Consider the following 26,735-nt stretch of genomic DNA (forward strand, 5'->3'; position numbering starts at 1 on the left):
ATTGCAGTGCTGTTTTTACGTAAGGTATTGCATCAGGCAGCGCAAGGGATGTGGTGCTGAATTTAAACAGCTGGAGGTTGTGTTGTGTGCTTTTCAGGCAGACTAGAAATAGCCACTGGCTTTTTTCTCCTTTTTGCTATGATTCTGCCTGTCCTAAGTGTTATGGCCGTCATATATTTCCAGCAGAGGCTGTTGAGTTAGTAGCCAGCTTTTCAGTGTGGTATTTTACCTGCAAGTCTACTGGAGTTTGGTTTGTTTTTTATCTCCACTGCACTCCGATGTGTTTTTTAGCAGGACATATTCTACCCATTTGACATACTCAAACGCTCTGGTCATGGTTGGTTTTGATTGTTTTGCTAAGTTTCATGGAGGGCAAAGAAAAGAGAAGGTGTAAAGTTCCGCCTTGGGCGCACCACAGCTGCAGAGGGCAAGTTTATTGGGTCATTTTCCTCAGTTCTCTGTAAGGAAGCAATGTTAGGGTTTGTCATGCTGGTAAAGCAGTGTTTCACAGATGATTGCTCAGAGCTAACTTCCCTAGTGCTACTCTCCGTTGCAGGAATCTTTGTGAACTACTCTTATATATGTTCAGGCACCGTGTGCATCCTTTGTTTCTGGGGAAGTGAGGGATTGCCAAAGCTTTACACAGATGGCTCTGCATGCAAGTCCGTGGAACCAGCTGTGTCCTAGCTCATCCCTTTTTAATGACTGCTTCAAACTTGTCTCAAAGCTGCATTTATATAGGATGACCTCTTGGCTGGCATTTGTACCCATTTCTCTCTTACGTCAAATTCTCCTTTTTTCCTGGTAGGCTGCTGCTCTTTTTAATTTCATAGTATATATTTATTTTAAATGTTGTTTTACAGTTGGTAGAGATGAAGGTATGGTTTAAAATGAAAGGTATTGTGTTATCCTTATGCAGAAGGTGAACCTTCATACAACACTTTTTTTGTGATCTGTTTATAAGCAAAATCACCCTAGAGGGTAAAAAATGCATATCTGATAAGCTGTCATTTGGAACAGTTGGTTGCTAGTGCTGCTAATATGAAAATAAGTAATTCTAAGGCAGACTTGGTACTTGAATATGGTAAGAGCTTAGAAATTAATTGCCCTGAACTGCATCGTTACTGATCTGCATCAGGTCACGTTTGCACACATTATTTCCTGTCTCGTGCCTGTATTGCTTTCACTTTCTGGACTGCGCAAGAAAGGTCTTGACAGAAACCGATGCTCGGAACTCATCTATCAACCAAGAATATATTAAAACAGAGATGGATGTAACCTTTTCTGCATGTCCATGGGCCTTGTGAAAAGTAAGCATGGGGATGCAGGTAGGCAGCAGGAAAGCTTATGTCTTGGTAATGACACAGTGCTGCCTACAACGCAGACCCTGTGGCAAGCAGGGGGTTGAAGAGGAGCAAAGAGCAGCCTGCAACATAGGTAGTGAAGCCATTAGAAGTGAGAGATATACAGGGGAGTTTTTCACAACTTCCCAGCGCCCTTATCTCTTAAGATGGCTAGAATCACTTTCTACCATGCACATATGCTTCATCTTACTGATTTTGGTCACAGATTGTTCCATATACATTAATGCTATTTCTCCAAATTATTATTTCTCCTACTATATTTGACATCTGAGAATTTCTGTTCCAGGAGCAGTATATGTAAATGAGGAAATTATCTGAGATGGCAGATTACATGCATGAATGTATACAGTATATCTGAAGTCTGCAGCACATACATCTCTAACTGGGGCAAGAGATTTGGGGAGAGGATTTTGCCTCCAAGGCAGAAAACAATTCAAACTCCCCAAGTGCATCAAGGGCCATTTTGCACCCCCATCTCTATGTCAGTATTTGTGGGGTGTCTTGTCCAAATGGGGTTGTTCCATTTATATCCATGATTTCATCAATGATTTCATCAATGCTTTCATGCTTGTTCAAGTTACGTGTAGGACAGACCACCCTGTTACGTGTGGCTGCGCCCAGGTGAGTCTGCATCGTGGCTGGACATGCCTATGGTCAGTGGTGCCTGGTTAAGGACAACACTCAGCTGAGACTTTTGGGGTGGTTCAGAAGAAACTGAGCCAAGCTGGTACCTATATGGGATCTGGAAAATGGGCTGAAAACATTATTTCATTTTTATCTCCAGAATTCAGAGCTCTTCCCATTTGCCTCTGTGTCACTTCTGAGTAAGATTAAAACAACCAGCTGGGTTTCACCATCTCCCTGAAAGTAAACAAATAAAGCAAAACTCCCTGATACAAGAGTAATACTATTTCACATACTGTAGAAGAGGAATATTGCTTCTCTATGTGATTGCTCAGGTTTTGAGCATAGGGTAGCTTGCAAATGTGTATATTTTCATTGTATGTTATCTCATGAATCTCGGGACTATTTCAGCAGTACCTTCAGAGAAAGCAATTCAACATATATGACCTCCTAAAGTCTTGGGGAGATTTTGGAAACTCTCTTTATATTGTCTCTCTGTAAACCAGCTATCTCTTGGCATTTTGTGAGAATGTGAACTCTCTATCAATTTTTCATCTAGGTATTTTTATTAGTTTTTTTCTAATAACTTTTTGATTAAGGCTTCTTGGCAACAAGTTGACCATTTCAAGATTTGCTACTACGTTGCTATGTTTGGCAGGTAAGTATCACACTGGTGCTCACTTACGTTCAAATAAAACCATAAAATATTTTTGTTACACACCTTTTCAAAGAATTAGGGATGTTTGGGCCTGTAGGTGGACTCTGTGTTCTTGCCACATATGCTTTCACTGGTCAGTGGGTTTTTCTCAAATGGTTCAGACAATGTCCCTCTTCTCTGAATTACGCTGTTGTACGGTTCTTCCACGCTAAGCTCTGATTTATTAGGGAGTGTGTGTGAAATGTGCTAATTCATCCATAATGACATGAAGAAAACAAATTAGTACCAGAAACATTAATTTAACACCAACAAACTGTCTGCTTTGAGTTGGGACTTCTGTTGACGAGATGAGGGCTGCTGTTGATGTGACATAACAGCCAGTTATCAAACCAGTCAGTAGATGTTTGTTTCAGGTTTGCCATTACATAGTTTTTTGAAATGGCACTTAAAACCAATGTTGAAAATAAGAAATAATTTATTGATAGGACCTTCCTAGTCCTCACTCTAACAACATATTACTGATGATAATGCAACTTATTTGTAATTATAGCGAGGAATTTTGTTCTTTATTCTTTCTCTTTGGGGGTGCGTGTGGAATACTACTTCTCAATTTGTGCTGTGTTCTGTTCCTATAAAAGGCTGCCTCTTACCTCTTTGACAACAGTACGGCAATGGAACACTTTGAATTTTTTTGGTATGTCTACCTATCTTCAGGTAGGCCACACATTTTATTTTGCTCAGGAATTTAGAGTCTAAAGATAAATTGTTGTATTCGTGATTAGGAATATGTAGCTGCTATGATAAATTTCTCATGTCTGGCTCTTACTGCTGTTTTTTAATAATCTTTAATATTATTCTTTTTACTGGAAATTCTGCAATACTTATACAGCTTATTTCTTATGCTATTGGGATAAATACAGTGCATCTCTAAATGAATTTCTGTTTCATGTTGTTCTTCCAGATAGTATGCAACTTGTTTTGTGTATTAAAAATGCAATACTAACGATTCTAAACAGCATTAGTATTCTCTTCACCTGGAGTGAAGGAAAGTGTCTAATGGCATGAAAATAAACAAAACAGATGATGTATCCTCAATTCCCATTAATGACTGAATTGGACTTCCTGATGTTGCAAGTATGGCCCTATACTTTGTACAGGGGTTCTGAAATTCCTGATGAGGCAGGCAGGGTTTTGATGAGCTTTGCCTGACTTGCATTTCAGCGCTATGGTGAAAAATAGGAGTTGACTAGGAGAACTTAACTCAGCACTGCAAGCATAGCAAATAAAAATGAAAAGCTGTTACTGAAATGGAAGTAGGATGGGCAAATGGTCTTTCTGATGTGAAACCAGGCTTAAGAAAATGACAAAAATACCTGTTGCTACCTAGGTCTGTATTTTTTGGTAACCAAGAAACTTGTGCCTCAACCCCTAGTCTGGCACAGTTTTATTATGTTTTAGCTGCAACTGAAGGTTTGTATGTCTGCTAGTGTGGTGTATTTCAAAGCAATTTTTTCTCCTTTAAATGTGATTCAGTGACTTAGAGAAAATATTTTTGCAGACTTCTTCCTATGTTGTTGGTAATGGAAAGTAAATGCACAGTGAATAAAATTTCTTACTAGCAAGGGTCATGAGGAAAACAATTTTTTATACATTATGAGCAAGTTCTGTTCTGCATAGTAAGAAATTGTGTAATGGACTTCTGTTCCCTCGCCCATCTTAATCTGTCCTGGGTCTTATGTAACTATAACCTAATTTCTAACAGTTTTTATACTTAAACCATTGGCTCAAGTTGTGCTGACCAGTCTCAACCTCTGCAGTTGGAGCTGTTCTTTGTGTAAGTAAATTAAAACTTTGGGGAAGGACACTGAACCTTGTAGATTGTCATGCACTGACTATATGTAATGACTTATCTTTGTATCTTGCCTGCAGTAAATGTTTAGTTATAAAAGTAATGCAGCTCTAAAGGAGTCCTGTCGCTGCGAGGCAGTGATAATTAGGGATTATATCGCTTACTGGGTTGTGCGAGACGTACGTTCAAACCTCTGGCTTGGACCAGTCACAGCAGAAACGTAACCGAGCATTTTCTGAGGTATAAGGAGTGTCTGAGTCAAGTCTCAGCTTTATGCAGTCACTAGTCTCTCCCTTCTTTAGAATTGAGTGATTTGAGTGATTAATCTGGGACCTCACTGTCTTCACTCCAGAAATTGCTTTTAAATCCCTCCTTTCCCCACTTTCCCTCACTTACTGTGTGGGATTGCCCTGATAATCAATCTGACAGATACAGGCTGCCTGAACGACCACCCCCAGCTCCCCCAGTTGCCAAACTGGCAGCAATGGCAGGGCCCTTTGCCAGGTGAGAGTGTGTTTGGTCACCTGTTTCCCTGCTGTGCTGGGTCAAACCCAGCATCCAGCAGCAGCAGGCTCTGCCCACTGAGCAGAGCAGTGCTGCACACACGATCCCATCTTCTCCCAGTCTTGAGTTTGTACCAGTCAGTCAGGTATGGTTATTTATTTTTTTGCTTCCACATGCAGCAGTCAGCTTGTGTGGCTTTGGTGCTCTAATCAGCACCTTTGGGATCTGGGTGCTGTCATTTCAGCCAAAGCAGCGCACTGATTACTGAGATTGGTGTGGGAGAGAGGAACAAATCCCCCTGGCTTGGAATCTGCTTGGACAGAGAAATAACCATTCAACTTTATCACGTAGCAGTGCTGTTCCCACTACCCTATTTGCCTCTGAGTTGTTTCCAGCAACTGGAGACAAAGAGCAGGCTAAAATAATAGTGATATTCAAATAGAGGCTCGATAAATTTTACTGGGAGTGAATAGTGACAAATGTAAACAATCATATTTGTGGAGGTTAAGATAACTGAAGCCCAGTCTCATCAGCTAGCTTTTAAGATGATCTCTGTAGGAGTTGCATGAGAACTTTCCACTAGTTGCATCATTTCACATGTAGTAGGTGTACGATGGGGAATATTTTTTTCTCCTTTCTGATGCAGTCATTACCTGGAGCTATCAGGTGAAAACTACGGTGTGACTCTATTGACCTGCCTTCCGTACCCCAGTACGGATGATCACACATTCCTTTGGGCGAGCCGGTTTCCGTAAGTGAGGATAGGGGAAGATGATCACTCACTCCTACCAGGCACAACAAAAGCAAGAGGTACCATGTCCCTGCAGGCAAATTTGACTTGAAAGAGATAACAATGAAGAATCACACAGAAACTATTTAGCTCCAGTGCTTTTTGCCTGCAGCTGAATTGAAAACAAGGCAATGACATGATCTTGCGTTGTCAATACAGAATTTAGAAGCTGCTCACAAATGTGTTTTCTGAACTTCTTTTTTGTGGGTTTTTTTTTGGAGTGGGAGACACCTGACACCCCCCCCCCCCCCCCCGTCATCTTATGTATCTACAGTCTCCTCTGGTTTTGTTTGCACTACTGTTTTTATACTTGCTAAATAGTCATTTAAAAGAAACATCATTAGATATTCATAGGTATTCTAGCTGGTTTGGTGGAGATGTCACAGTGGCCGTGACCCATTGCCAAGGATGGCTCATGTCTCAGTCTTGCAGCTCTAGAGACAAGTGACGATTAATGGTAGGGCTTGACACAGAGAGGAGATAAGGCTTAGTGGAGGTCAGTGACTTTTAGGATTGATATCAAAGTTGTAGTAAAGCTGGATATGTTACAGTGATCTTTGCCCACCCCTTGCTCCTGCTAAAATAAAAGAGGAAAAGGCAGACTTAAGCTGACTGAAAAATTTCACAAATTTGTGCCAATTTGTAGGGTTTATTTTTTTCATAGTCAATCTTGCTGTGTGAGTTCTGGGAAAAGAGAAAATTTTTTTTTGTCATATTCTGAATTACAAGCCAAACCCTCAAACTTATTTTGTTTCAGTTAAAAACCAAACCAAAGCCACCAAAAAATCCCCAACACAACATGCCCCCCCCACCCCTGCAAACATTTCCCCCCCTTCCCCCACTTAAGACTAGTGATGTTTCCCTTTCCTCTCTTCAGTTTATGAAGAGGCTTAAAGTAGGTTTTTAATGCTATATTTGGATATGCTTGTGAAGCTTTTTGCCAATCACTTGAAAAATTGCAATTTAGGTATTTCTTTATTAGTAATAAAGGCTTGAAAGGTATCCATGTTTCACTATGTCCATCTAAAACTCTTTGGGGCATACCTACTCACTATCAACTGTTGGAAGGGTGCACAACTTCCCTACCAAGTCATTGGGGTATTCATCTGAAGCAGGCTGCCAGGCTGAATGAGTCTGGTCTTTCCTGGTCATGTCTTGTCTTGTTTTGAAGTTATATCTTATTTCTAAAAACTTCTTTAGAGTGATTAAAAATTCCATAACATTTTGAAATTTCAGGTCAGTGGCCAGAATTGAGTGGGAGAGGAGGTTGCCGAGCAGAATAGGGGCCAGGAGATTATCTTGAATGGTGCCAGTGTGTGACCGGCTTATGAGCAACTTAAGCTCAGCAGAGGTTGAATTGCCCTTAAGCATGTTTGTACAGCTCAGACTGAGAGTAGCCCCATGGCAGGAGCTCTTTCTTGTATGCCTCAAAGTGTTTTTAAGTTAGGTTCGGAGTCTGTAGCACTGTGGTGGAAAGGAGTCCTAAAGTTATAATTAAAATTCTAATCAATACAGTACCTGCTGGCTGGCCAGCGTTAAGGTTGCGTTAGCATTGCTAAGGATGGTTAGGGAGTAGCTGCAGTTGGAGAAATCAATGCCTTGCTAGGAGCATGCAGGTGCATGGCGATGGTGCGTGCCCTGGACTAACAAGGGTCTGTAGCAAAGCCAAGAACGTGTGCCTCATGTGCAGGTAGTATGGCAGATGCTCCTTTCTGGGGGGACTCCAAGTGCTGAGCAGGTGATGATGAGGATTGCTGGGCCAGAGAGGAGACCTTATTTGTTGCTTCTGTTGGAGCCCAAATCAAGTCTGCTGTGTCCCTCGCTGTGCTGGAGCAGAGGTTTGGATCGGCTGTGGGGCTGAGCACCTCTGCTTCCCTCCCATCCCAGCGGTAGAAGAGTGGCATTAACTCTGCAATTACATTGCTGACAGCAATAAATTCTGAGCTGTTCTGTTCCAATAGGATTATAATGACACATTATCTTATTACAGTAGTGCTAATCTATCAAAGACATCTTCAATGGGAAATTAAATTAGAAGGAAGTTGTAGAAGTACAGTAAACGGTTGTCCTTGTGGACCTCAGTAATGCTCGTAGCATTACCAGGGCTGGAGGGTCTAGCCTGCACTTGAAGATTTCCCTGCCACATGAAAGCTGATGCTTATACCTTTACACCATTGCAACCCACATACAAAGTTTTCTCTAAATGCTTCTAGAGGAGGTGGAGAAAATACAGTTAAGATAGTGATGCCTGAATGGCAGCGCAAAGGCAACTGGCTTAGGAAGAGGTGGAGAATCACCAGTCCTAAGGTCTTACGATGTAGTTAATAATGTTTCAAATGACTTATTTTGCTACAGGAATAGTGAGAATAAAAGTAGCTCATTGTAAAAGTTATTTCTTAACTAGACTGCCCTTTTAACCGATGGGAGGTAATGTCTCTGCCTTGAAGAAAAAACTTGAAATAGTTTACCTCTGCTGATCTCTAGTGCTGTCTTCCACTTTTTGGTGGAATATAAAGCATTTCTGTTCTTATTCATTTCTTCAGATGGGCAGCTTTTGTGTAAAGGGTGAGCTTGGATAAATACTCATTTTTGAAGTTGTGGAATCATATCCTGTTTGAGAGAGAAGACAATGCTGTGGAAATGAAAAATGAGTTTGTGTAAAAAGTTATCTTTCCTCCAAGATACTACGGAAATAGTGTTTCACAGTAGGGTTTATTACTTTTCCCTAAGATATATAGACAAGTCTTATCAATTTAATGCAGCTATTGGACTTACAGAGGAATAACATCACTTCCAAAGTTGCAGATAATATTGAGCAGATCTTAGAGAGTCAGAGAACTTTGATGTGCGCGTTCAGCTTTGGCCTTTGTTTGTCTCTTGGCTTGTCAAGAGCTTTTTTAATAATTATTTTAGTAATTCTGATTTTCTGTTCACTAAAGTATAGCTAATACAGGTTATATCCTTTTAAATGTAGTTTTCTCCCCAGTGAAATACCAGTCTAATTAAATGCAAACGGCAAAAGGGAGAAGCAGGAATTATCTCTTTGGATATTTGAATGCACTTAATGGGTATTATACAGGTACCTGTTTAGCCCAGGAGTTGTGTTTTTTCTTGGAAGAAGAAGATAAATTTCGCCACTGAATGAAAATTTAAAATCTTAAAGGTAAACTTGAAAAGTCTGTGGGAAAATAGTTTTTTGGAGATTTATAGAATCTAAAACTTTAGACTGATCTCTTCCCATTCCAGGACTACAATAAAAATAATTTCATTCTGCTTTCTTGAATGAAAAGGATAAAAGCTCAACCCCTTTTCCTTCCTTGTCCTTGGTATTATCATTGCCTCACTGTATTTAATGAATGTCATCTTCCTGGGTGTAATAATTTCTGAGAGGCAGAATAATCTTTGGAAAGCCTAAGAAAAAAAAAAATCGAAGGAGACAAGATAATTACAAGGACTGCTACTATATGATGATATGGAGGTACACACATTCTCTGCTTGAAGTGAAAAATCTAGGCATAATCAGGAGCTCATGCATAAACTCCTACGCATCCAGATGAAGTCAGAATTGAGCCTGCTGTTGCGAGTGGCAGTGGTTATTTAGGGTGGAAAGATATTCCTGCCACAGTAGTGCTAGAAACATATCTGCTAAAAGTCATAAGGCCATCTTTTACATTTTGATTTGAATGCAGCAAATTCCAAATGTCAACTTCTAAAAACATTGGCAGTAAATTGAGCATCGCCTTTGTTAACTATAAGGAAGAACATTACTGTTTCAAACATGCAAGTTGATAAGCACGAAAAGAGTCTTTTACATCTACCTTGAAATTGTTGATCTGCGGCTGCATGGCTGATGCCTTTGAGAAGCACAAATGATTAGAACAGTAACATTTGTCTCGATCGCTCTGTATTTAGTAATAAGAGTCTCATGGGTATTCAGCCACATGGCTGAGTGCAAATTGTGAATCCTAGAAATACAGTACACGAAACCAATCAAAATGCAGTGTCTATCTACTTTCTTACCGTAATGTAAATAACATTCCTGTGCCAGCTCAAGGAGAGTGCCTGAAGGTATCTGTAGTAAAAAATGAAATCCTTGTCAGGTGTGCCTTGCAGGGCTTTCATAGTATGACTTACTACTCAGCACTAATAAGAGATGGGGCAGCTATTAGTCCAAAATTGCTCATATGAAGTGAAACAGCAAAACCTCATTTTAAACCTTGACCTTTCTGGTCCTAATCACTGCTGCAGGGCAGAAGTTACCACTGCCCTTTGGAGTGTGGTGGTTCGGTTATCCTGCCTGTGTGAGTGCTGTGCTGATACAGTACCTGTGAAGTGATGCAGAGCCATGATGGGTGCCATTAAATAAAACTGCCTCCAAAATTGGTAACGGTTGTTATAATGACTTCAAGACACATAACGGACAGATCACTCCTGCACTCCCCTGGCCTCAGGCTGAGTGTGAAATGAAATTCAAGCTGCTTAGCTAAAAACAGGATATCCCTTACAGGAAAATAGTATAGAATTTAACAGATGCTTAACAATAGCTGATAGTTCTTACTGTCTGTAAGGTTCTTAAGGTGTTTCTTTACATCCTACCGAATGCTAGATGATGTGTTCACAGGAGGCACGATGGAAAAGTCAATATGCTGATTTGGTGAAAACACCTTCATATCCTCATGCTTCCTTTTTTATGTATGCTGAAAGTGTCAGAATGCATTTTTGCACCCTTCCTAGGAAAGCGCAAGACTGCAGAAGCCCCTGTGAGCAGGACTGAGGCCCTGCATTCCTGTAGTTGAGCAGAGGAACCCCTGATGGAGCTGCCTCAGGTTCAAAGCAGACAGAAGGGTGCTTGCCCTTCTGTTTGTCTCACCTTGAAGACTCTAAGTCAGAATGTTTTCAATCATTTGGAGAAAACTCTAGAGAGAGATTTCTGCTTTGTTTTCCCTTAAGTCATTCAGCCCCATGCTGTACCTTTATCATGAAGATGTAAATGGATTCCTATGTTTTCGTAGATATTGTCTTCTGTTGTAGACCTAGAGATTTATAAACCTTGGTGAGCTGGAAAAGAAGTTGTTCAAAGGGCTGGTGCCAATCAGTTTAAGTCCACTCTTTGCAGCATCCTTTGTAGAGTATGTCCTGTTGGAAAGAGTAACACGTTGCCTCTGCTGTTTAAGGGATTGTTGCAATTCTTCCTCAAAGATGCAAATCATAGGTAGGTGACTGTCAATCACAAATAGTTTACAGGAGGAATATTGTGGATCCTTAAAAAATTGACAGCAGCAAACTACGTATAATTCTTCATTGATGAGTTCCCAACAAGGACTTAATTTGCTCTTTGGTCACTCCTAATTTTTGTTCCAACTCAGTGTTAAAATAGCTTTTCCACCCATTTCTGATTCCATCCTTATAGATATCTGATGTGGAAGAATAGCTTTTCTTAAAAGGAACATGAACTGACAGTTTACTAACAACTTGATTTCTAGAGAAGATCATACAATCATAGAATGGTTTGGGTTGGAAGGGACCTTAAAGATAACCTAGTTCCAATCCTTCTGCCAAGGGCAAGGACACCTTCCACTAGACCAGGCTGCTCAAAGCCCCATCCAACCTGGCCTTGAACACTTCCAGGGATCATGGGGCATCCACGATTTCACTGGGCAGCGCCTTCCAGTGCCTCACCACCCTCAGAGTGAAGAATTTCTTCCTTTTATCTAGTCTAACTCTACCCTCTTTCAATTTAAAGCCATTACTCCTTGTCCTATCGCTACACACCCTTGTAAAAAGTCCCTCTCCAGCTTTCTTGTAGGCCCCCTTCAGATACCAGAAGGCTGCTATAATGGTCTCTCTGGAGCCTTCTCTTCTCCAGGCTTGAACAACCCCAACTCTCTCAGCCTGTCTTCATAGGAGAGTTGCTCCAGCCCTCTGATTATCTTCGTGGCTCTCCTCTGGACTTGCTCCAACAGTTCCATGTCCTCCTTATGTTGGAGGTGCTAGAGCTGAATTCAGTATCCTGGGTGGGGTCTCACGAGAGCAGATTGGAAGGGGAGAATCATGGTTCTTTTGATGCAGCCCAGGGTACAGTTGGCTTTTTGGGTTGCAGGTGCCCATTGCTGGCTCATGTTGAGCTCCTCATCAACAATACCCCAAGTCCTTCTTTTCAGGACTGCTCTCAATCCATTCTCCGCCCAGCCTATATTTGTGCTGGGGATTGCCCTGACCCATGTGCAGAACCTTGTGCTTGGCCTTGTTGAACTTCATGAGGTTTGCACAGCCCCACCTCTCAAGCCTGTCAAGGTCCCTCTGGATGGCATCCCTTCCCTCCAGCATGTTGACTGGACCACATAGCTTGGTGTTGTCAGGAAACTTGCTGAGGGGGCACTTAATACCCTTGTCCATGTTTATGACAAGGATGTTGAAGAGTGCTGGTCCCAATAGTGACCCCTGAGGAATGCTGCTCATCACTAGATGTAAAAATGTCTCAGTTTCTTTGGAAGACTTAGTGGCTGTCATGGTAAAGCGTGCTAATTGGCATCTTCATGTTGACACTGTCAACTCTTCGCTCCACCAAGGATTCAAAATGCAGCATTAACTTGAATGGAACAGAAGGAACATGTTTTTCCCCCATCCAGCAGTTTGCAGGAGGCAGCATGCGGTCTAAGCATGTGGTCTAAGTGTCTGATGTGTTAGAAAAGTGTTTGAAGTCCAAGTTGTTATAATAATTCCCTTGGTACAAAAGGAAGTGAAAAGTTTTCTAAGTTTTGTGAGTTTATCTCTTCACTCTAAACGCAGAGATGCCTCCAATCTGTGTTTGGCTGTGAGAAGATGGATGTATTAAAATTCTCTTGAGTATGCCCACGTTTTATATAGGAATGTAATGGATGGATTGAATTCAGTGCTTTGTCTTAAAATCCCCTAAAGGTTCTAGCAGGGAGATTCATTTGTGCCAGTTGCAAAGGAGCCTTTTGTCTGCTGGGGCCTGGACTGAGGCTGCTCGTCCCACAATGCTGCTTCCCAAATGCAGCTGGGAATGCCTCTGGGTGACTGCTGACCTCTGGGCCTTGGTTAAACAGGTGGTTTGATGGCAGGGATTCACTTGTCTAAGCTTTTTATTGCATGTGGCAATGAGCAGCCATAGCAAAACTGCAAGTGCATTATGACTGGGATGGGTGTCAGTAGTGTCCTCTGAAGCCCATCCCTCTATTGCCTAGTGCAAGTGGCTGGTGAGCAGCAGGGTGGACCCAGTACTGACGGCCGTGTAGTAGGTCTCCTTTGGCCCCCTTTGTCGCCATGGCCCTGGTGGCTTTGGCACAGCCAGGACGTATGGTGCTGCACAATAGCTGGTCTTTGTACTGGAGGCAACCTGGAGTGATGGGGGACCCTGTGGCCTGGTTCTGCAGGGTGTTAGGATGCCATGAGGCCTCTGGGTCCTTTCCTATAAATGCTGCTTAAAGAGTTTTACTTCAAACATGAAAAATGAGCAAGGAATTGCTGGGCTTTGTGTGTGAGAAATACCTGTTGTACCACTACTATATTTCATGTATGTTTTGATAGTCCATTTTTCTCTAAACCTCAGTGGTACTTTAACTCTGTTGGCTTTGGTTTCATTTTCTACAAACTTGGTTTTTTTCTGGATAAGCACCAGTTGCATTATATGGTCTTTAATTGATTACATTTTTTACTGAGGTGATATGTATAGAAGTTAACCATCAGCCAGTTTTTTCAGGTCATTGCCATTAGTACTGAATGCCATATGAAAAACTGGTGTATAAGAGAGGGCTGAAAGGTAAGCATTAAACCATTCCAAGGGAAGAGAATGCAATGTAGGTGCAGGTATGGCAACTTAAAAACAAAACAAACCCCACAAAGAACTAATGAGGGAGTTGGAAAAAGTTAGCTTCACTTACGAATAATGAGCTGAAGAAAAATGTAGTACTCTTAAAATTGTATGCTTCAGTTCTCATTTCCAGCTGAGGCTAGGCATCTGATTTCTCCAGTAGCTGGCAAAACCATGGGGCCAGAGCATTGTTGGTTGGGATTGGCAGCCTGTTTGGATTACACTTTTATTTGTTTTTTTCTGAAGGTGTCCTTTGCCAGTTTGGTGGCATGAAAAGGTTATATTTTCATGCTCAGCTAGAACACACAGTACATACAGGCCAGCATGAAAGAAGGTTGGGTGGCTTTAGTGGAAAGCGTGCAGGATAAGCAGTACAGAGAAGCTGTTGTATGGAAAAACAAATGCAATGTGCTATTCAAAGGTATTAAACTAGAGCTGTAGCTCTAAAACTCAAATAGAATAATTTGCAAAGCACTTTGGTGCCCTTCGGGCTCTTGCAAAGTTAAATACTTCCAGCAGGGCCTTGATTTTGCCATTTGCTAAGCAATCCTGGGATAAATAGCCAACTCATCTGCAGATCGGCAGGAAAACATGTATTGATGAGATGGGCTGGAGGCTGGACGTAGCTGTCGGCAATCCGAAGATACAATGGAAGTACTCAAGAACATTTTAGCTGAATTAAAATTACTTTTGTGGGCTAATGTTCATGTGGCTTCAGAGTTATTTAGCTATCTAGCCAGTTTCTTAATATGAGAATGAACACTAACATCTGTTCTGTCAGTGATTGTCATTGTTGAGCAATTAATTTCTGATTTTGTGAAGCTTCCTGTGGTGATAATGAACCTTGGGGTATGAAGAAGTTCTTTAATGTGTGCTCTGTGTGTCTTGTTCAGTAGCTTTCTTGCCTTTGTGTGTCTAATTTTTTTGCCCTCTTAGGATTACTTTTTTGTATCTTGCTACCTTGCAGCAAAAAAGAAATGACTGAAACGGCAGGATAGCTGGGGAGCACATGGTTTGCTGAATCCAGTCTGCTGCAATTGCAGGCATCTATATGGCAGATGTTGAGACAATTTGCAGAAACATCCGTTCTTGTAGTGGCTTAGGAGATGTGCAAGTAGATCATTAAATGGCTCCCAAGACTGTTAAAAAGTTTTTAGTACAAAGACCAAAAAGTCTCACATACTGTATGTCAAATGCTGCAGTGGGAGAGAGCAGGAGAAAGAAGTCCCCAACTCCACCACAACCTGGAGGTCCACGGAAAACCCCTGCTTTTCTGAAATGATCCAGACTGTTGCCTTCCTCAGTATCAAAGCTGTAAATATTTCAGCTCCCTTTAGATAATGAAACTGAAAATCCCACGAGGGAGATGAACTATTTATGCAATGGGTTGAGAGGGTTTTAGTGCAGAGACTTCAGCTTAATATTTGGCAGCCTGTTTTATCCTTTTAACTCTACTGAGGTCACTAAAGTCAGAAGAGGGATGAGGTTTCCCATTTCTGTTTTACTACCATGGAAAACAATTTGATGCATACAGAGCTACCCAGAGTTTCCTCTCCTCCCTCCAAACTCTCTCCTTTTATTAGTCCTCCCTGCTCTCCTCCTCCATAACTTCTCTTCCTTATGCTTTTCTTTCTTTCTCAGTTTCCAAATTGCTACATTCATCACTGTCGTCTTTCCCTTCTTTTGTAAACTCCTTCAACTTATCTTCTGCTTTAGATAAATGGTTTTAATTTAGTGTGTTAGATGTTTCCAGGTTTCTTCTGAGTTTTTCTTATGCATCATTTTTGGTGCTTTTTTTATTTTCAGATATAAATATTAGATTTGATTTTTATATTGAGGACTTTGAAGACAGTTCTTCACTCTGATAGTTCACATGCCAAATTTCATGCAATCAGCAGTGCTTAAAATGAGGAGTATCTTAAGGGAAGAAAATCTACAGAGGATTTTACTTTTCCCGCAGTAGTGGAAGAGGCAGAAAAAAGCATGGGTGGAGTATGGCTTCAAAGCAATGTTTACCGAAAGTGGGCCAAATTATTTTCAGGTTTACTTTGACGTGCTCAGGCTGACTTTAGTGAAATGCACAGATTTACATTATTGTCAGTCTGTTATCACTAAACTTGCTCCCATGAAGATATCGGATATGGAAAAGATGAAAGGGATCCAGAAAAAGCAGTGTCTTACAGGGATAACGTGTGGGATCTTAGACCACCCCAGCTCTTGCTCAGTGAGCTGGATGTCAGTGAGCCTGGTGGAAATTAGCAGAGTCCTCCGTTCTGCTCTTCTGGGGCTTTTGCAAAATGGATGATATCCATGGAAACTGGATATCATGGAAAACTGTATGCAATGTTAAAGCTTTCTCAAAACTGGCTTGAGAGAAGCTGGCAAATCTGTTAGAAAACAAAGATAAGGCTATACTAGACTGGATAGACTTTCAGGCTTTTGAAGTCCTTTCAGAAGATGAACTGCAGAAGTGTTCAGCTTCTGAAGCTATCCATTTTAATGTCCTTAGGACAATTCAGTCAAGGTTTTGGTGCTAGAACTGAAAGTTTTTGAAAATCCCTGACTGTGCAGGTTGCCATCTGCTGTGGCAGTATGCATACCTTGTTATTGTCTTTGGTTTTTTTTGTGGGCTTCTTTTGGCTTTTTTTTTTGCTGTATGAGCTACGCATTGACAATACTCCAGAAGAAAGCCTGGCAAGGCTAATGTGAGTAAGGAGTTCTTCTCGCCAGCTGCAGTGGGAGGTTTTGGAGACAGAAATCTGAGTAGTTTTGTTTGAACATTACAGGGAGAAGAAATGTCTTAGTTCTGAAATTTATCGTATGGTTTTGCCCTCCCTTTGTTTTCGTCATGTTGCGGTCCTCTCCTTTCCCATCGCCTCAGATTTAAGCTTCTCACAACCTTCCAGCACATCTGTAATGTGACTTCCTGGCACGTTTCCTACACAAACTTCTTCCTGTGTTGCTGCACTTTCTTCCTACTCAGTTGTTCCCTTGTCATCTTTGGGTGGGTGTCCTTTAAGGTGTCACAGATTAACCTGGTTCATCACACTGTTCTCTGGTCTGTACTTCTGCATCTCCATAAATTGCATTTCAGCCATGCAGCCTGCAGTGAATCTGGTAGATAATTTTGAGTGTTTGCTTGTGTTTCTTCCCTTCTCGCCCATCACAAGAGGCTGAGCAGAAGCTTTGTGCTACTTTTTTTAACCATTCGCACATCAGAGGAAAAGTGCTATTGCAAATCTGCGGTAGTAATCTTGTTTATCACCAACAGTCTTATTTCTGCATCGGCCCTTTCTGTGCTGTCTGTAGACTGGCATGTTTTACTGTTTTCAGGATATTCTGTCTAAAACAGTGACTAAAGCTACAGAACTGACAAACTGAGAGTTTAAATAAAGAGGTTTGGGAGAAATCTGGATGTGGTTTAAAATGCCAGGGAGAAGGGAGCTGAAATGCCATTAGAAAGAATGCTTGGAAACGTTGGGTAGAATTCTTTAAAAAAAAAAAAAAAAGAAAACCATGGTTGGCAGACTAAAACAATATTATGTTTTTAGTGTTTTATCCGAACGCTTATATCTAATAAATTTCACTGATGTGAATTTGAAAATATCACTGGCTTTGTAGCAGAACTGTTGGAGTGTGGTGTTTAGTTTTTTTATTATCCCACTAAAAAAATAATTTTTGGATACAGTCTTTTAATTGCTGCATTTCCCTCAAAGGACCTACACTGAAGCTCTAATTTACTGTCTTCATAACCATGGACAGTGCAGGGAGTTTAGATTTTCACTTTTGCTACAATGGCCTTATTAAATATGAATGTACTCTTGCCGTGTAAGGGAAAACTGAATCAGACCAAATTTGTTGCACTTTACATAATTATGCATTGAGAACAATGTATAATTAATAAACTCATCATAGATTCAGGCTATGGGGCTATACCACTGAAAACTAAAATATTTTGAGGTGAGTGTTTCCTGTGTCTTTTTGGAAAACCCCTACAAATAGAGATGTCACCCTAATAAATCACTGGAATGGTAAATATTTTCTGTAAAAGTAGGAAATGGTTTTAAACTCACATGAACCCAGATCATCTTCCTTCCCCCTGTTTTCTTTTTAGTTCCAATTTTTGACATTGTTTCCACAAATTTGCATAATTAAATTTAAATTAATATTGAATTAATACTTTATAGCTCAGTTCTCGATGTGCCAAACAAAAACTACTTCTGGACTCTTTCCCAGTGTAATTCAGGCACGAAGAATATGCCTGAAGACTGATGAGGAAAACAGGAATTTGTTAAACCTTGTGAAACTTAACAGTAGATCTCACATTTTTACGTAAAGGGAAAGGAGTAAGACTGTACTGTTGATATTTAGTTTTAAATAGGCTTGGGGTTTCTGTTTTTAGTATTAATCTCTCCTGTCTCCCATTGATTTTCTGTATTTTAGAGGCTTGAAGTAACAAACTAAATCTTGCTTAAGCAAACGTGCCAAAAATATGCAAAGGAAAATAGTGGCACCACATCAGCTGTGCATCCTAGTTCTGCCTAGGTTGGTTGTTCTCAATCAGAGGAAAAGCCTGTGAAAATCAGTGCTTAGGATCAAAAAGACATCTTCCAGAAGGTGGCTGCCATCAATTCCCCTCTTTGTTGACACTTTAAAAAAAAAAAACGAGTATCCCTACTGTAAGAAGCCAGAATCTGTCTTTCCATGCTCATTTCCCCCCCCACCCCCCATGCCTTTCCATGTTCTGTTCCTCTTCTCCAGATGTTTCCATTACCCTCTGTGCATTTTGACTGGGGTCAGTGATAACCCAGCTTGGGATTCCCACTGCAGGGCCTGGGCACCAGCGTCCTGGGAGCTGGTAACTAGGCTGGAGGATAGCGCTTGCCATCCTTGTTCTCTGTACATCCAGGAAAGCAAAATCAAATATGTTTATCTTCTCTTGCAGCAAGGAAGGGTTGATTGAGTGCACCTTTTAATTACTAAGAATTTTAGCATCTTACACTAAGATATAAAGCTGCTTAAATTAAATGCATTTAAAAATTGGAGGGGTGACAGAACAGATGTAATTTCTTCTATTCAGGTGCTGCGTTGTTGTTTTTGTTCTGCTGTATTTCCTATGGACAGCTGTGAAGATGTGATCTGTTGAAACACCATGGTCTTGAGAACTTTAGGTCATGTTTCGTCAGACTGACACACGATGATCTTATTTTTCCTTGCTCTTGCAACACCATAGCAACGAGATACATTTTCTTGTTTGGGAATCAATATGGGAATAAATTCTGCCTAGCAACTGAATTTTGGAGCAGTCCTGAAAGGAGAAGGTTTAGGGGGAATCCAGATGCCCTCTGTAACTCTACTTGCTTTATTAGCTGTAGCTTCATGCTAGAGCTACTGCAGAATTATACTGAAGAGTGTAGGTGGAGCAGTGAGAAGGAGAACAATATAGACAGAAGCAGAATCCAAATAGCAAAGCATCTAGGCAAAAAGTTTGACGGTGTGGGGGTTTGTTTTTTCTTTTTTTTTCTCCTAGTAGCTGCCAGTGGACTATTTGGTGGTGGCATTTCACATTTTGGAGCTATGTAGAGGCAATTACTTAAGCATTGAGATGAATTTTTCCTTTCAACCAGAACTTACAAGATCTGTTAACAGGCATATGGCTTTTCTTGCTAGAGGAAACTGGTGACATTACTTTCAGAGGGGAAAAATAGACTTGAATCATAAAGAAATATCTTGTCTCTCTTCAAAGATTATAATAGAATCTTCACAGATTATGATAGAAAGATGAAACCAAAATTGACCACTTTTCCCCCCTAGAGAGTCCTGATTTCCATGCAATACTGCTGCTGTCCTAGCTCAGCTCGATCTGTGCTGTCAGGGCACGAGGGTGATGAATAAAATGGTCACTAAGTCTCCATCAAATGAATTCAAAAGAAGTCAGTCAGACTAGAGAGTAGGAATTATTTTTGATGGCTACAAACAGGGAAGAGATTCTGCTGAAACTGTTTAATCAACAGTGTTCACCAGCTCCTCTGCTAGTTACACAACAGAACTATTTCAGTACAGCTGAAAACTTCCCCTCCAGAATAACTTCATGTTAATGTCTGATAACCAGTGGCTGCCTGTTAAAAGCTAGTAAATTCAAAGTGCGAATAGGATTTCCCTTCTGCTATCACAAAGATGATAATACAAGGTTAGAACAGGAATGCAGAGTAGGGTCTTTCTGCTTTTCTCGATTTCCTTAGACCAAGGCTCAAAGCTTGCCTATAGTTTAATTAAAGTTTAGCTGCTGGATTTTGGTGTGGTAGAAAGCGGATGCAATTTCAGGGTTCTCGTGGGGCTGGACGGACCCAGTGTTGCCTCTTGACTTAAATAAGTAAGAAGGAAAAACAATGGAAAAAAAAAAAGCCAGAAAGACGCAGGAATTAATGGTATTTCTGAATATATTCTTCTCTTATAGAAGGATATATTAGTCATTCCTGTCCCCCAGGAACCTTCCCAAATCAGATAATTTTTATCCTTAAAATTCTGTGTCCCTGAATAGCACTTGGAGGAAAATTGTAAGGTAGGGGAAACTTCAGGGGATTAGTGTAATAATTCTTATGGCTCTACTAAATAAGTAGACATCCACTTTGTGTATTAGTTAAAGCTTCTGAGTAGTCTTCAATGTTATATTATTAAAGTATAAAACAATTACAGCTTTTACTTGTTTGCGCTTGCAAGTCTTTCACCCATTATTGCAGCCTGTGAGACCTTCAGCATCAAGTTAAAAAAATAACCCCACACAAACCCCAAATTAATATAAAAAAATTCACGTATTACTCAAAAGTAGATGTGTTACTTGCCAAATTATTTTTCATGTCAGCATGTATTGCCATGAAGTCTGCAATTGTTAAATCCAATATTAGAAACTCCAAGTGTTCCACAGTATGTAGAATTCAAAAGCAAACAGAAATGTGAATAATCTCACAAAATTACTTCAAGTATTTTGGCTGAATTTTGAGTAAAAACTATTTTTAATTTGATTTGCCTCCCTGCAGTATACCCGTTATTTAAGATGTTGTTTTTCCCTTATTTAATATTCCCAGTCCTTGTGTAGTCCAGGCTGTTGCTGGATGGGTAATGGCCCAGTGATGTTATATCTGGTCCTTGTATCTGGCACAGGCTTCTCACAGATTTATCTGCAAGTGCAGCAAAAGCTCTGGGCTGCTGCATCTCCCGCCAAGAGTACGCTTCGGCCCTGATGAAATAACCTTGCATCTGAAAAAACAATGGCGTGTGGCTGAATGGCAGGTAGCATGCAGCTGACATTTACACTGCCGGGTGGAGGATCCCCCCCGCCCCCTTAACCAGACCACACGTACTCTCTGAGGATCTGTTCAGGAACAGCCAATGAATAATTACTGCCCTTCCTAAGCCAGCCAGCTCATCAACTTGGAGAGAGTATTACTATACTTATTTATTTTTCTTTTCTTGTCTGGCTTGGTTTTCCCTGCCCCTTCGTTCTGCAGGGTCTGTCGTGACGCCAGCCCGACTGACCATCTCGGCGGGATGACAAATGCTTTCTTTGTGCTTGCCAGGAGATACGCTTTAAGGCCGGTGCTGCAGATACAACACACTTTTTAGGCCTGGTTTTTCACCTCCAGAGCTGAACCAGACCCTAAAAAAGACAAGCTTGGGTTTGTCTTCTTCGTTAGGACCATGTATAGGTGCCAAAATCTAACTGAGCAACCTACGACGTAATTACTGAAGTGTTTCAACAGCCCATCAGCTGCTGTTAGTCTGTTAGATGGCTTCAGAGCCCAGTGTTGTGTTCCTGTGCACATCTACAACAGCGAATGTGTTGCCTAGGCATCTGTGTCAGTAACCGGGGACATGTCTCTGGGATGCACAAGCAAGATGCGGGTGCCTGGGCCTTGCCAGCATGCTGTGGTGTGTCCCCCATAACCTGGCAGCGCGGCTGTCAGCACAGGGCTCTGGCTGCGGTTGTCTGACAGCTCAGGCTTGGTAGTTGGGAGCATGCTCTCGCTTTCTCTTGCTGGTTAAAGCACTTTTTTGAGATCAGGGATTCTGGGTGAAGCTCTGTCCCAGGCACTTGAACCTCCATCTCATGCTTTCCAGGAGCGGGCAAGCTCTGCTCTTTTCTTGAGCCCACCCCACGGCTGCGGCGATCCGCGTGGCGTAGGGGGGAGCGGAGCTGCCAGCCCCAGAAAGGGCACGGTAAGGCTGCAGCCCAGCAGGGCGCTCGCCTGCGAGGAGGAAGCCCTGCTTCCCCAATGCCATTCCCACAGCTTGTTTAAAACCCGAACAGAACCTATCCCTCCCCCCAAATTTGGGTATTGAAGGTACCACACCCAAGAAATCTCATGTTGTGTCTGGCACGCTTACCAAAAAGCAATGAAACAGAAGAAATAACTGTGAAATGAGATGTTAATGCTTGAGGGGAACAGCCCCTCTGCCTTTCTTGCCTTTTATAGGCTAGTGTTTTCTACAGACAGCCTTGTTTTAAATCATATGCTATTACTCAATATATTTATCTTTTTCCTTCAACCAAATGTTGGATTTTGGAAAAAAGCCCTTTTTATATGAAGCTTTTTGTGTGTAATAACTGATACAGGGAAGTCGTACAGAAGAGAGAGATAATGGCAAGAATACTATTTTTCTTCCTTTGCCTTCACCCTGCAGACAAGTTTTAACATACAAAGTAGTTGGCCGTCAATATACTGTTTCTCAATGTATTTTGATAGCAATTTTTTTTTCACTCCAATTCTTCTAACTTTCTGCTTACCTAGCTTCTTGAGAGGCAAACATCTTACCCCTCTTCTTCCACTTTGTTTCCCCACACTGGCAAATGTTGGAAGTATGGCTATGAAATGGAAATACTGCTCTACGACAGTGACTACTGCAATAGTTATATTAGGCTGTACTAACCAGCAGAAGATTTAGTATCTTCTCCATGCTTTAGGTCAATTAATTTATAAAACGAGAACATCTTGTACAAATACCAAGATAAGTTGAAATTTGAGACTTAAGATCAGTTGCATCCCACATTTAATTAGGCATATGTAATAAATTACAAATAGTGATTATGGAAGAAAGGAGAGGGAGGAGAGGAAGGCCACGTATTGGGAAGAAAGTTTTCTGCAAGCTACTTAGGAGTAAATGAGCCCTTTATTTAATTATCTGCACTAGTCTTTGAAATGAGAGTATCTGACTACAGCTGTTCTCAGAAACTAAATTAAAAACTGCGAAGAAAATCCAGTTGTGTTCAGAAAGGATTTGCCAAAATGGCAAAAACCGAAGTGAAATTTGGGTGGCAGATATTCCTGTGCTGGGCTCCCTGCTCTGACCTTTGAGAAGAGAGATGGTATTTTTAGGATGATGATGAACAAAACCCTGAGGTCTCTGACCTGATAAGTCAGTTATTGAATTCAGTATACCAAGACATGAGAGAGAGGTTGCCATACTGAGAGACTGTGTCTAGATTTTTCTGGTGTTTGAGTGGTAATAGCCTCTCTTGAGCTATTAACTGTCTGATAATGTTTATTATAGTGGTGAAGTGCGCAAGGTCATGAGTGACATAGGCGGGGGGGGTGTGTGGAAAGGTGCTGAGAGAAAAGATGATCAACTATTGTTGCTGCTTTTTAAATATAGTGTAAAATAATATGGTACTGAGGCAGAGTGCCTCTTCTGAAAGTTCATCTTGCTTGGAAATGTAGGGTTTTTCCAGTTCCTGGTGATAATGAGGCTTTGGAAATACAGCATTCTCCCTCGAGGCAGTACTTAGCAGCATCTGACAGTGTTATATTGATCTATGGGGTAGCTTGAGAGATGTTTAATTCCCACAGAAATTTATTGCTAGTGGAGAATGATAATGGGGACCTTGTACGGTAAAGAGGCTTATAAGAAATGGCTGTTTGTCTTGTAGCCTTTTGTTTAAACCCTTAGACTAACTCTTAGACTGAAGATTGTCAGCGATGTGGTATTTCTTAAGTCTAGTCTTTGATCCATAAAATATTTTTTCCTCTCTTGTCATGTGTGGGATGAATACAGTTAATGCCACTAGAAGCAGGTAAAAGGATGTTAGAAGAGGGCAGGGGGAGAGGAGGGAAAGATGGATGGCCTAGAGATTTTAAAGGGTACTACCCTTTAGGTGCTTAACACCAATTATTAATTGAAAATAAAACATCCGAACAAGTTGGAAACTTGCTGTTGCTGAAATTTAAGGATTATATGCTGCTGTATAAAATGGTTTTCTAGATAGTTGCTGACCATGGATAGCCTTGCTGGGATGATGACTCAAGGCAAAACTGCAAGTTATAGAGGCCTTAGGAAGAAAGTCCCAGTACAATGGATGGAGAAGTCATTTAAGGAAAAAAATTTCAGGTGCTCCTCAGGTGATGGGAAAGCTGTGGAAGTGAACAGGAAGAAATTGCCAAAGACAGTGAGACGGACATACGTGTAATTCTACAAATCTCTACTGGAAAAAAACTTTGAGTCTCGAATGAGAGGTTTGAGAAGTCAGTGGAAGGTAGTGGATATGAGTTCCTAAAGAAGCAGATAGAGGGTTAAATATCTTTATCACATGTAGATTAAAATCCTTCTCACCAGTGTGCGTGCACACCTGTTTCCTTCTGTGATTTAGTAGTCTGTAATTAGCGGGGCAGAGCACTGGGACTCTGTCAAAGAAATGAACTGAGCAGAAATGCACTTTCTGAATGTGCAGGTAGTACTTATATCTGTTTGCACCTCTTGCTGAATCAGGGATCATTTTCAAAGGCAAAGTTGTGTCAGTGTTATGAAAAATGATTTAGTTTTGCTTAAAATGGAGATAAATTAATAGAAACTACCCCAGGGTGAACTGAAACCTTGGATGCAAGCTAAAGAAGTAGATCTTCTTTAGGATTGTATATTAATCAAACTGACATTTTTTCTGACTGCTTGTGCTGCTGTCACTTGTCTGCACAGAAAGTCAGTTTAAGGCCATTCTTAACAGAGTACGACTGGCTTTCCTAATCCTTTTTAGACCCAAAGGTGTCATCAACCCTCATCTGATTCTGGAGGTTAATATAAACTCTTTTTTTCCTCCCCTCTTTCCATTGATATCCAATTGTATGTGTGGGGGGAACACTTCCCGGTATTTCAAGCCTTTAATTTATTGCAGCAAAATGCAAAACTTAAACATAATTTGGAAAAATATATTTTTCTGCCAGGTAACTCCTAACCTGCTTATGAAGATGCTGCCCTCCTAGTTTTCAGTCTCAGAGTCAGGTCAGTGGTGGTATTTGTCAGGTTAGCAAAGGCATCATTAAGCTTGGCAAGAAGACAGTCTGTGTGAGGGTAGCAAGAATTACCATCCCTGCCTGTAGCTAAGCTGAGCCTGTCCCCAGAATTCTTTGAGATTGGTTTAGTTTTGCTGTTCTTTCTTCTTTGTTCCTGTTTCTCGTGCAGTAGCTCAGCATACTGTTGTTTTTTTTCCTCTTGTGACAGGAGGCATAAGTGCTAAAATGTGTATTAACATAAGCCAAAGCTATGAATTCGAATCCACCCACATTCAAACTGGAAGCTTGCCATCTGGGCCCACCTCTGTAAAACTAGTCTCTGGTGCTGTTTTCAGACTATTTGGATTGAAAAAGCACTGGAAACATCAAGGTATTTTGCTCCCAGAGGACTTTGGATGTGTTTCAGAGATCTCTGTACAAGTTTTTTTACTTTAAGAGTCCCTCATTTCTATAGACGTCACTTCCTTGATCTTTAATGTAGGTGTAACTATGTTAATATTACTGTATAGATGTTTTAATTTGCTATAATATGATACAGCACGTGTAACATGGAGCTTCTATCAGAATTGGTGGTTTAAGTGGTTTTCATTTGATTAAATATGTTATGGTTTATTTGGCATACTGACTATTTTGCTTCACTCCTGGCAACTCCATTTCTATTTAATTTGCTGGGTTTGTGTTTTTTAGGGAAGGGCTGGAATAAAGAAAAATGCTGAATGATTACTGACAGCGCTGCCTTAAATGCAAAGAGAAATAAAGTGTGATAGAAAGGTGGTGCTGCTTAAAGATGCTGTGCTGGTGCTGGATGGAATATTTTAAGATTTGTTTTCATCTAACATGAGTTAGGTTGAAGGCTGGATTCATGAGATAAAATGACATCGAGAGCTAGGTTATGCTGTTCCTATGAGTCTTGCATGCAAATCACGATGTAGGCTTCACCATATGAATGACAGCAAAGTTCTTGCAAATGCAAATTCTTTATAAGCAAAAGTTAGCTAGGATTTGAATTTAACTGGATGATGGGAAGCAAGGGCTGCAGAAGATTAGCAGAAAGCAATGCAACTTCATAGTAAGGAGGAAACCAAATATTGTTGTGTTACAATCTTATGTGCTCACTGAATTTATTTATAGGTGTCTCTTAATCATTCTTTATCTAATCACTGCAGAAAAAAAAAATTGTAACCAAAAACAGGGTGGAGAAGGAAGAGTGCTCGGAACGTAAAGGCTAGATGAGCTGTTGAGGAGCCTGCATCTAGGGTACTATGTAAAGCAGGCGTGATGGTGAATAAACCAGGTGAGGGCCACTCCCTAGCACTGAGATCAAGTGGCATAGACCAGTGCACATTCTCTCCCTGGCCCAGTGGCGTGGCCTTGCCTATACCCTCTGTTAGGCAATATCCCCTGGCTGTGCTCGGCCTGGTGGGGTGGGAGCTGAGGAGCACCAGGGAGAATGCCAGCGGTCTTGGTGATGCTCAAGCCTGGTTAGTTTCTGCTGTGAACCTGGTGGAGGCATCTTGTTTCTCTGCCTCTAAATTCCCTGCCTCCCTGCAGTCGAGGTGTCTGTTTTGTTTTGTTTTGTCCTGTGCATACTTCTTTAGGCATGGCCTGTGCATAGTGTTGTTTATTTTTTTGGTCTGGTTATCTGTGGTTTTTATAAGCAAAGCTTTCAGTTGATATACTTTTATGAAGTTACTTTTTTATTACTTTTTAGTCAGTGACGTAGTCATAGGTATTGCTAAAAGCAGGTGTTGTGGAACCTGGCTCTGTCTCCTTAATAACCCCAATGTGCAGATGGGGCGGCTGACATCGGGCCCCCTGAAGCAGCCACCTCCT

The sequence above is a fragment of the Phalacrocorax carbo genome, chromosome 11, assembly GCF_963921805.1.
Source record: "Phalacrocorax carbo chromosome 11, bPhaCar2.1, whole genome shotgun sequence".
Classification (NCBI taxonomy): Eukaryota; Metazoa; Chordata; class Aves; order Suliformes; family Phalacrocoracidae; genus Phalacrocorax; species Phalacrocorax carbo.